The sequence below is a fragment of the Sus scrofa genome, chromosome 1, assembly GCF_000003025.6.
Source record: "Sus scrofa isolate TJ Tabasco breed Duroc chromosome 1, Sscrofa11.1, whole genome shotgun sequence".
Taxonomy (NCBI): domain Eukaryota; kingdom Metazoa; phylum Chordata; class Mammalia; order Artiodactyla; family Suidae; genus Sus; species Sus scrofa.
Window position 1 is genome coordinate 86,167,932 of NC_010443.5, and position 12,583 is coordinate 86,180,514.

At 40.9% G+C, this 12,583-nt stretch overlaps 1 protein-coding gene across 2 annotated transcripts in view; it reads left to right on the plus strand.

Moving 5' to 3' along the window:
* Positions 1 to 12,583, plus strand: part of ELOVL4 (ELOVL fatty acid elongase 4) — a 32,192-nt gene that overhangs the window by 4,087 nt on the left and 15,522 nt on the right. The window lies entirely within an intron of this gene.

Here is a 12,583-nt window from a genome sequence, read left to right on the forward strand (position 1 = left end):
TCATCTTTTAATTTTTTTAAAGATTTTTATTTCTTAATCACAGTTGATTTACAATGCTCTGTCAATTTCTGCTGTACAGCAAGGTGACCCAGTCATACAAATATATGTATGTGTGTGTATATATATACATATGTATATATGCATTCTTTTTCTCACATTATCCTCCATCATGTTCCATCACAAGTTGCATGTATTATTTTAATAAATATTCATTGGTAGCATTTCGTATAGCTGACAGTGACATAGAAGCATCCCAGAATGGTAATAGCCCACATTCCCACAATAAGGCCACATGTCTCTTGAGCTTCAGTATTTCTTTTTGGCCATGCGTTTTTTAAAAAAAGAGCCATCCTTCATGGAATATGCATGCCCATGTGTGTGTGTTGGGAGGAGGCGGTGAAAAACTTGTGTCTGCCTGGGAGTTCAAGCTAGAGCCTGAAAGCCCAGTCTGGCTGCTTTCCCCTCCCTTTGCAGGGCGAAAGGCAGAAGGGAGGACTCCTGCGGGGTGATGGTGAACTTTGGAAGCTAGGCTTCTATACTCCTCTCTTCTTAGCTCATCATGTGCCATGGGCAGGCGAGGGGCTGGGCCCTGGGGAGAGAACCAGAATGCCTGGTCCCTGTCCCAGGGCAGTGCAGGGGTCACGGCCACTCCTTCCTGGTGTCATGATCTGAAGGCTGTGTTCTCAGAGTCAATCAGGCCTTGCTGGGCCCAGGGAAGGTCAGGAAAGCCCTCCTCTACTCTTCTGTCTCCACTTCTGTTTGCCCTGCAGTCTTGAGCCATGAGAGGAAGATACGGGAGCTGTCTTTAGAGGATCTCTATTCTTTCACCATGTGAAGCTGGTGGAGGGAATTTGATAGGTCGGCCAAGGCAAGGGGCATTAGACCCAACAGTCCATGGAAACTGGGAATGTGTTTAAGGGCCAGCAAGTCAGCCTGGTCTGCTGAAATGGGGTGAGGGGTTGTGGCAGGGGACATTATCTCAGCTCAGATAGGCTGAGGCCTATCCCAGGGATTGCTAGGCCCAGAGGAGCATGGTCTTAAACATTATCTGTTAGTTACATTGGTTTCATTATTTGTCACAGGTAATGTGTGGGGTTTTTTTTTAATCTATGTTATTATCTAAAATAGGTTTTGTTTGGCCTAGCCTGGGAACTCACTTATCATTTTCAATGTTCCTTTAAGAAAAGACATTCTCAGTTCTAGGCAGTTAATTAAAGACAAACATGTGGACTGTTTCCGTCTTCTAACGTGGGGTCTTCCTTTGCCAGTGTTTTTAATGAGGTCCTAGTCCTCCCCTACCCTCATAATATCCCTGAAGCCTCTACGAGGTCAATACCATTTCAGGTTTTGTTTTGTTTTGTTTTTTGTTTTGTTTTTTGTTTTTTTAGGGCTTCATTTGTGGCATGTGGAAGTTCCTAGGCTAGGAGTGGAACGGGAGCTGCAGCTGCCAGCCTACACCACAGCCACAGCAATGTGGGATCCCAGCCGCTTCTGTGACCTACACCACAGCTCGTGGCAGTGCCAGATCCTTAACCCACTGAGTGAGGCCAGGGATCAAACCTGCATCCTTATGGATCCTAGTTGGGTTCATTTTTCCACTGCACCACAGCAGGAACTCATGTTTGATTCTTGTTGCTTTTTCCCTCACCACTGGTTTTTTTGTTTGTTTTTTCACCACTGGTTTTGATGGCGGACTTCTGGACTTGAATGTCTGATGCTCTTGTCCATTCCTCAGCAGCACGTGATGGAAATCCAATCACAGATGGAATTCTAGGAGCGGAAACAAGGCAAATTCTAAAACCAGTGTCAGGACGCAGTTGTATACAATTAGATTCTTTGGCTTAGGGAGAAAAGGTTTTCAGGATTACATAGACAACAAACAATGATATTCTGCTATAGAGCACAGGGAACTATACCCATTGTCTTGTGATGGAACATGATGAAAGATAATATGAGAAAAAGAATGTATGTGTGTGTGTGTGTGTGTGTGTGTGTACACATGACTGAGTCACTTTGCTGTATAGCAGAAATTGACACAACACGGTAAATCAACTATAATTTTAAATTTTTTAAAAAAAGATGTCAAAGAATTACATACACAATTATATTACACAGTGCTTTTGAGCCACCAAAGAAGTTGGTCCTCCTTTTACAATTCAAAGTTTTATTTTTTTCTTAAGTCATATGATAATGTCATTAGTGAATGATTTAATGTTATTAACCTAAGTATTAGGTTAGATGTACTGAGTCACTTATCATTTTCAAGTTCGGTAACAGAATCTGTTTTTTCTCATATCAGATGGCTCTTTTTTTTTTTTTTTTTTTCATTCTCGGGACGTTTTTCCTGTTAAGGTGCTGTTGTTTTATTTTCCCTTGGAATGAGAATGGATTAGAATATATGTTTTAAAAAGTCATCTGGGTTTTGGCTTTTAGAAAAGAGAAGGGAGGAAGTACATGGCCTTTCAAACCAAGTTTCTATCTTTCCTTTCTAATCTGGTCAGTCAGCATTTCCCAACCCACAGACCTGCAGCTCCAGCCAAGTTGGTCATTCAGCCTTGATTAACACGTGTGCACAACCTCCTTGATGCTCTTATTGTGCTCTTCCCCTTGGCTCTGCTGCCCTTCCCTGTGGCTGCCTCTCCACACACCCTTCAGCAGACCTGGCTCAGTCTCCCTCCCACACAAAGCCTTTCTTGCTGTGGTACCCAGAGTGGTTCCTTGCTCCATCTGATCCATCACCCTCAGTGATGCTCATATATTTCCTTGTGCTGTTCCTTCTGGGACTCTCATCTTGCAGCTTTAACCTTCATTATATTTATCTCACCTTGTTTTTTCTACCCAATTTTAGTGCCCATACATTTTATTGATTTGATATGACCCCCTCCCTCTCACATAATTTCAAAGAGTGATATATTCTGGTTGCTAAATACTGATAAGGTTTGGGGCCACCCTCAATTACAGAAAGTTTTAAAAATGACCTTTCTCATTAGTTAGTCATCAGTTCAATTCATGCTGAATATATTTAATGAAGGCATCAAACTCTTAAATCATTTATTAGCACAAAACACTTAACTTTCAAAAGGGATAAAGTCAGATATCCTTATTCCTCTGCCTTCATTGTCTGTGCTGAAGCATTGTGGTGTATGTGGAAGGCTTGGTATAGGAAATGGGAAGAATGCTGGACTGGGATTTAGATTTATCCTAGTCTGCTGCTGTTTGCTAAGACAGTTTTTACTGACCTTTTGCTTTTCCAACTCACCTTTTTTATTTGCAAACTGAGCTGAATTAGGTCATCTCTAAGGTCTTATCTGGCTCTTAAATTCTGGCTATAGATGCAATTTTTAAAAAATTCTATAAATAAGTAAAGCGATTTCAAATAAACATATATTGATCCCTGAAAAACCTCATTCTATGCAATAACTCCAGTCATTTCCAAGAAAACTGTTATTAGTGCTGCCCAAGTAGTAGAAATAATAGACTCATATTTAGTCCTTTTTACTTTCTCTTATCTGCTCCATAAGAAATAGCTAAGGAAGTAGAAAAACAAAGGAATACAGATATTTAAGCACCTGTTTTGACATGGCACTGTGTTTGTTGCTGTCATACTTTACCTATTTAATTATCTAGCTTTTCCTTGAACAACCTGGTGTTAAGTATTTTGTCAAAAATAGTAGCAGTAACATTAAAGAATAAGCTTATTTTTCTGAGGATGGCATTTTATGTGGTCTTGGACAAGTTATTTCTGATTGTTTGGTCTTACATTTCTGTGGGTACAATGGGAAAGTTTCAAACTACATGCTCTCTAAGGCCATTTTATTGACTCCTCATAGTATCTCCTGAAGCAATGGCTTAGATAGCTAAACTTAATCTTACTTTATATTTTTCTATAGAACATGCAGGTTTTATTATACATTATTAAAGAAGCTTTTCAACTATAGGCACTTTATCTTTGAGCATTTCTAACAAATTTGGAAGTATGGCTTAAAATTTTTGTAAAATTGCTACAAATATGTAGGTTTTAGCATATGGGGAAAACAAAAGAAATTAAATGATTTTTATATTAATTAAAAAGATCTTTTGTTGTATATTTTTCTCCATGTAATATTATCAGTATTAAACCTATGCCTCAATATGCTACATTTTTATTTTGTGATCACATTTAATTAGAAAAAATATTGGAATTTGAAAGGCAAACACATTAATCCACTGAAGGAATCAGTTATTCACTATCCAGTGTGATCAAATAAAGGCATTTGTGATTTTGAACTAGAGTATTTGAAGGAATAGGCTTCTCTGTTCTCATTTTATTTGTTTATCAAATGAAAACTTAGGCACAGGTATGTATCATTAAAGAATTCCATGTTTCTGTCCACACACCCATGTCCATAGCCAGCACTAGTCACAATAGCCAAGAGGTGGAAGCAATCCAAATATCCACTGATGGGTGAGTTGCTAAACAAAATGTGATATTTACATATAGTGGAATATTATTCACCCCCAAAAAGGAAGGAATTCTGACACAAGCTACAATGTGGATGAATCTTGAGAACTTTATGCTAAGTAAAATAAGCCAGTCACCAAGAGACAAATTCTGATGGTTCCACTTATGTGAGGCCTCTAAAGTGGTTAAATTCATAGAAACAGAGGGCAGAGTGTGGTTGCCAGGGGCTAGAGAGAGGGGGAGTTAGGGAGTCATTTAATGGATCCAGAGTTTCAGTTTTGCAAGATGAGAAAGTTCTGGAGATTGGTTGCACAACAATGTGGATATATGTAGCACTTATGAAGTAACACTAATGAAATGTATACTTAAAAATGGATGAGGTGATAGAGTTTATGTGTTTTTTACTACAATTTAAAAAAAAAGACTTCACATGTTATAAAATTAATGTAGTACCTCTAGAAATGATCTCTCTTCAGTGTTCAATACTTTTTAGGAGTTGATTGTTCTATTTTGTTTTTTCAGTGTATGCTAAAATGGCTTTAAAAAGAGAATGTGTAGCTGTTGCTTTAAAAAAAAAAAAAAGTAGGGTGTTCCTATTGTGACTTGGCTTTAAGGAACCCACTAGTATCCATGAGGCCAATTCCTGGCCTCTCTCAAGTGTGTTAAGGATCTGGCATTGCCTGGAGCTGTAGCTCCAATTCTGCCCTTAGCCAGGGAACTTACTTTATGTATGCTCTGGTGGTGCAGCCCTAAAAAGGAAAAAAACCGGCCGGGGGTGGGGGGGGGACCCAAATGGCTAGAAAGTAGCAAATAACAAGGATAGCAACCTTGCTTTTGTATTTTGCTTTACAATGTTGCCAAGAATGTAGAAACAACTCAGGTTAATAGGCCTGGCAGGCAGCCATTATTCCCTATATTTGGGCATCCCCAGTATCAGAAGTTTGTAGTGAAAATGGGTCCAAATAGGTTGTTTTGTCTCCCAGCCTGGTGTCCTTACCTCCCATAGCACTAGCCCAATAGAAGAGCAAAGTCCTCTGACCTACATTTCTTCTCTTATTTTACCTTATCTTATACTTGTCTCTTGTCAACATGGTATTAGGATTTAGAATGCTAAATCTGAACAAATTTGTAACACCACCAGAGGTCATCTAAAGAAGAGCATCTGAATGCTTAATGGTACTTGAAGAGCTGTTGTATGAGATTAAACTAAAAAGTAATATTTACTTATATACATTTATATATTTATACCATAATATGAATATAACCTAAAATATAAAAAGTAGTATTTAGCCTGAGAAGGTGAAGTTGACTTGTAATTATGGACCAGCTAGGACTGTTGAAAAAAAAAAGATATATTCAAAGTGAAATGTGAAAGTGTTTGTCAAAGTTCGTAATACAAGAACCAGAAACAATTGTTAATTAGTGAAAAGGAATTATTGATTCAGAACCAACCATGGATATTCAGTTATAGAACGGTTAGCAAGAGAAGATTTTGGCCAGAGTTCCCATTAAAGCACACACACTGCACACACTTACTCCAGTAGTATCTTTCACCTTTTTTTGCTAAAGGGAAACCATTTTGATTTTCTTAAAGCCTTGAGAACATTGGCAGCACAAAGGGACGTGGAACTCCCAGGTTAGTACAGGGAAAGTTTTATGACAGCTTTTTCTGAGAAGCCCAGCAAAATGTGAAAATGGGATGAGAAGGAAACTATCTGCCTTCTCTCTTGCTTCCAGGACAAGGCATCATTCTTCTATGTCAATTATCTATATTTGAGTCTATTTCTTCATCATAGAGCATTGATAAATAGTTACTACCTTATAAGGATGCTGTGAACATTAATAACATAAGGTGTATAAAAATAATGATCCTATACTAGAGGCTTGGTAAATAGCAGTGAGATTCCACCATGTGCAGATAACAACTCAATTTATGGTTAAAATATATGTGTATATATTACACACGCACACACGTGCACATGAATGTGTGCACATACACACACTTCTCATTACCCTACATCTCTCCCCCCTCCCCCCCACTCCATCCTAGGCATTATTTCCCTTCCCTGTGACCTGGCTTTTATGAATGTGTCATTTTTTTAAGCATGAGTATAGATAGCACCTGCACATGGTAAAACTCTCTGCTGTTTATTGAGCTTCTGTTATAGGACCATTATGAACTATAAAATGCTATGATATGAATTTTATGCACCTTGTGTCATTTAATGTTTATTAGTGTCCTTATAAGGTAAGTATGATTTAACCCTTCTACGATGAAGATATAGACTTTTTTTTTTTTTTTTAAATACATCTGGAAAGTAACAGAGCTGGGATGGAGTCAAGATCTTTCACCTTGCTACATCAATGACCATTGCATAAAGCAGTGCAGCTGCCCTACTCATCCAGCAAAGACTGTTTTATTGCCTATTCATCACAGGGAGCATTTTTTGAATGCTTACTGAGTGCCAGGCGCTGTGTCCGGTGCTTTGTATGTACTGTCACATTTAATGCTCACACTCCTTTGGGTTAGGTACTGTTGCTATTCTCATTTTCCAAGTGAATTTACTGACTTTCTGGATCTCATCCATCTAGAACTAACCTTCCCCACTCCCACCCCCAATTTTCTGATCTCTCTCACTTTCTATATCATGTTCTCTGTTCAGGTAAGCTTGGAACCAAAATTATTTTTTTCTTCTACTTTCCAACTCCTCTCTCCCTTCTTTCAGGCCCTTGGAGGATTGTTATACAACTGAGTTGATAAAACTATTCTCTGGCCCCTTGCTCCTTCACACCCCACAGCTCCTTCCACTCCCACCTGTCTTCCCATTGCACTCTGACCTTTTGATCTGTTTCACTTCAGCCTCTGCTGGTCCACATCAGATTTCTCCAAGAGCTGGCCTTTCCTTCCATTCATCAGGCATTCTTCCAAACTCAAACTACCACCCTCTTCCCCGAGTTCATGGGGGTTAAAGCGCCACCCTGGCCCAGTGGGGAACTCACCCCTCCTTCCTCCACCACCTTCAGAATCTCTTTCATTTCTGGAGTACATCCCAGATTGTCTCTTGCCCCCTTTGTTCAGTTATATGAAGACCCTTCTCCTCTGCTTCTGCCATTGTACCTCACTGATGTCCGGCTCTTCCTGGGCTTGGAGAATATATTAAAGCATCATAATTTAGACCAGAACCTAGAAGAGGTGTTAGGTTCTCTTATTTAGTTTATCCTTGTCATGGAGATAAGATCTCTCTCAAACTCTTCTTGACAGCAATTATCTATGTTTTTCAGGAACAACTTCTGTCACCACATGTTTGAAGGCATTGTTCTAGAGCTCCCTCTGTCCATCCAAGAATAAGGGCTGTGGCCCTGGCTGCCATGATACATATAATAAATGGAGGAAGACATTGACCACTTCCTTAAGAAAGACACTGCACTTTCTCTTTGGGCTGCTTTTAGCATGCAGCATGACATGGAGTAACCCTTATTTCTGTGTAGTCAATAAAAGCATATGTATTTATAACAGCACCACCTGAATATTTGTGATTAGCTTCCAGGTGTAAAAAAATGGAGTTGATTCGCAACTGTTGGTCCTAACTTGTTAGAGAGGGGTGAATAATATATAGTCCATACTTTTTTGGCCGGCCACACCCTTGGTATTTGGAGGTTCTTGGGCCAGGGATTAAAACGCACAGCACAGCAGCAACCCGAGCCGCTGCAGTGACAATGCCAGATCCTTAACTTCCTGTGCCGCCAGGGAACTCCTAATCCATACTTCTTGATATCTTGACTACTCCTGAAGCTACTCAGTATCTCTAGTTGGTTGTCAGACTTGTGTTTTTCTTTTGTTTGTGGCAAGTTAAAAATATATGTAGATGTTGTTAGAAGAAAAAGAAGTGGCTGTTTTATTCAGATAGGCACTAAGAACAAATAAATCAAATTTATATGACCTGATTATATATTATATAAAGTAGGCCCACATTTCTGAGCAAACTGGAGCAGTTCTTCTTAGACTTTAATGTGTTAATCACCTGGAACTCTAGTTAAAATACAGATTTTGGCTTAATAGGTCTGGAATGAGGCCTCAGGTTCTATATTTCACATAAGCTTCCAAGAGGTGTTTTTCTGTGGTACATGGACCACACTTTAGAGAGGGAATGGGGTTTTCTTAATGTTCTTGGTAATCTGCTACTATGTACTATGATGAAAAAAGAAGAATGTTAAAATATTCTTAAGCTACCAATTTTAAAATTTATTTAAGAAAAGTAAACAGTGGCATGGATTTTTATAGAACAGTTAGGGTTTGGGTTTTTTGTTGTTGTTGTGTTTTTTGGCATTTGGGGTGGAATATGGAAGTTCCAGGCTAGGGGTTGAATTGGAGCTACAGCTGCCAGTCTACACCACAGCCACAGCAATGCCAGATCTGAGCTATGTCTGTGACCTACACCACAATCCATGGCAACACCAGATCCTTAACCCACTGAGCGAGACCAGGGATCGAACCCATGTCCTCACGGATACTAGTCACGTTGGTTTCCTCTGAGCCACAGCGGGAACTCCAATTTCATTTTCTTTTGTTTTTTGACCCCAACAGGAACTTTGTATTTCGACCCCAACAGGAACTTTGTATTTCTTTTAGAACAATATTGAACAATAGCTGGTACTCATTTCATCTGAATCAAAAGGGCGGTTTAGGAATTTCCATTGTGCTCAGCCAATTAGGAACCCAGGTAGCATCCATGAGGATTTGGATTCAGTTCCTGGCCTGGCCCACTGGGTTGAGGATCTGGCGTTGCCATGAGCTGCAGTGTGGGTTGCAGATTCCGCTTGGACCCTATGTTGCTGTGGCTGTGGCACAGGCCTGATTCAACCCCTACCTGGGAGCTTCCATGTGCCACAGGAGCAGCAATAAAAAGAAAAAAAAGGGGGGGGGGAAGTTTAGAAATGTCTTGAATGACTATTCTTGCAATAACAGTAGCCACAATAATAGTAGTTATTTTCTAACTACTTTGGGGCCTATGGCATGCTAGGTAGGTCCCAGCCATTTGCTAGGTGCATCTACTGTGAGAGCCTTTGTGGCTGTAGAGACGAAGCCCCTTCTCTGTCAGGTGTGGGACACAGTTAAGCAGACAGTGACAGGACAGGCAATCACAATGTGCTTTAAAAGTTTAAAAAGGAGTTCCCATCGTGGCTCAGCGGAAACAAATCCGGCTAGTAGGCTGCGGGTTTGATCCCTGGCCTCAATCAGTGGGTGAAGGATCTGGTGCTGCCATACTGTGGTGTAGATCACAGATGCAGCTCGGATCCCACATGGCTGTGGCTGTGGTGTCGGCTGGCAGCTGTAGCTTCAATTTAACCCCTAGTCTGGGAGCTACCATATGCCTCTGGTGTGGCCCTAAAAAAGTTAAAAAAAAAACATATTAATATTTTTAAGTGCGAAGAGAGTTAATGTTGGAGAGTTTTCCTGTAGAGAGTTTTCAATTTGAGCCTCAAAGCAACTCTGTGACTTGGGCAATCTTATTATCACCTCCACTTTACAGAGGAGGAAATTGTGGCTCAGAGTTTCAGATTCACGGTCCTGGCACTAGAAAACAACCTAGATCTGGAATCTAGTTGTCGTAATTCAATTCCTGTCCCCTGCCTAGTGCCACACTCCCTCTACATCTCTGACTTCCCAAAGCCAACACCCAACTGGGATCATTTCCCTCTGTGGTCTTGTGCCCTTTCTGGTTCATTCTAGGAATTTGAGTGTTGTAAAAATGTTAATTTTTACTAATTTTTCTTTTGGGAGATGATGACCAGCTTAGGCTACTTGGGGAAAAAGATTCCATATGACTGGTACAAATCCTGAATTTGAAAATGTTTTGAAAGAAACCAGCCTTTCAAAGAAAGAGAAGGCCTATTAGGGATTTTTTTTTTTTTCTTTTCTTTTTAGGGCCGAACCTGTGGCATATGGAGGTTCCCAGGCTAGGGGTCTAATCAGAGCTGCAGCTGCTGGTCTACACCACAGCCACAGCAACATCAGACCCTAGCCGCATCTGTGACCTACACCACAGCTCAGGCAACACTGGATCTTTAACCCACTAAGCAAGGCCAGGGATTGAACCTGCAACCTCATGGTTCCTAGTCGGATTCATTTTTGCTGCTCCATGATGGGGGAACTCCCAGTTAGGGATTTTTAAGGAAGTTGCTTTCATATGATAGTTTGTTGTCAGAATTTTTTTACAGTTGTTTATATATAAGTAGAAGCTTCTAAGGACTTGGGTTACTGCAAAACTTTTGGATTAAAAATATTTTGTTTAGGAGTTCCCGTCGTGGTGCAGTGGTTAACGAATCTGACTAGGAACCATGAGGTTGCAGGTTCGATTCCTGGCCTTGCTCAGTGGGTTAACGATCCGGAGTTGCTGTGAGCTGTGGTGTGGGTTGCAGACACGGCTCAGATCCCGTGTTGCTGTGGCTCTGGCATAGGCCAGTGGCTACAGCTCCAATTCAACCCCATATGGAGAAGGAACCTCCGTATGCTGTGGGAGCGGCTCTAGAAAACGCAAAAAAGACAAAAAAAAAAAAAAAAAATTTGGAGTTCCCGTCGTGGTGCAGTGGTTAACGAATCCGACTAGGAACCATGAGGTTGCGGGTTCGATCCCTGCCCTTGCTCAGTGGGTTAATGATCCGACGCTGCCGTGAGCTGTGGTGTAGGTTGCAGACGCGGCTCGGATCCCGCGTTGCCGTGGCTCTGGTGTAGGCTGGCAGCTACAGCTCCGATTCGACCCCTAGCCTGGGAACCTCCATATGCCGAGGGAGCGGCCCAAGAAATGGCAAAAAGACAAAAAAATAAAAAAATAAATAAAATAAAAATAAAATAAAAGAAAAGAAAAGAAAGAAAAGAAATGCAAATGACTCAAACATATAAAAAAAAAAATTGTTTGTTAAAATCCAGTTCACATTTTCTCAAAAAAAGAGGTGTTTTTTATTTTAAAAAAACTTCCCTAAATTAAAAATTTAAATTTAGACCTGTTATGCATGTGCTCTCCTGAATAAATTACAAAAGGTGCTGTATTCTCAGTATAAAAGTTATAAAATATTCTATTTTCTCAGTTTAAACTCTTCTCCTAAGATTAGTTACTGATGGTATTTTTTTTTTTAAATTTGGTTTACCTCTTCTCTTGGAAGAGAGAATTAATTATTAATTAATTTATTTATTATCTTATTTATATTTTGGCCATGCCTGCAGCATGCTCAAGTCTTGGGCCAGGGATCGAACCTGTGCCACAGCAGTGACAGTGCCAGATCCATAATCCATCGAGCCATCAGGGAACTCCAAGAAGAGGGTTTATTGGTTTGATTATTGTCAGTAATAATGGCAATGCCGATGCACATTGAGCTCATGTTCTGTGTTCTAAATCAGGCCTGGCTGATTTGGAAAGGCTTGCCTTGCGGTGGGCAGGGCTCAGGTTACCCTTGGCACAGGACACCCCTGTGTGGAGGTGTTGTGCCGTGAAGAGGTACAGGGTACAGTAGGAGGAGCAACATTCAACCATCTTGCATCCACCCTGTAAGATGGAGATTATTCCTTGTTAAAAAGAGAAGGAAAGCCCAGTTGATGCTCCATCTACAGAGTCTGTTGCCTGCCCCATCATTTTGGAAACACCTCACTCTCTCGGTCCTCACACACATAATCTTCTCTTCCTTTCTTTCTGCCATTTATCCCACCCTTCCCTTAAGTGTTCCCCAGGGCTCTGACTTTGTTCATTTTGCTCTCTCATTCTCTGTGCTCTTTCCCTTGTGACCTGAAATTATGTGAGAGTCATTGCCAGTGACACTCCCCCACCACCATGGTTGTGCAGCCCTGGCCGTCACCTGCAGCTCCAGAGCCTACGAGATACCTCCACCTGGCTGTCTCATGAGTGCTCCAGATACAGGATGCCTCACAGTGCACCTGATCATCTCTTTCCCAGTCTGCTTTCGTGCTCTGTCCACAGCTTCACCATCTCTGCCACCGGCCAAAGCCAGAAATCTGGGGATAATCCTGAACTTGCCTTTCACTCTCGCCTCTCACATCCATATCAGTCACCAAGTCTGCAGGTTTCACTCCTACACCTTTCCTATTTGCCTGCCTTTTCTATTACAGTGCAGCCCCCAAATCCAGGTTTC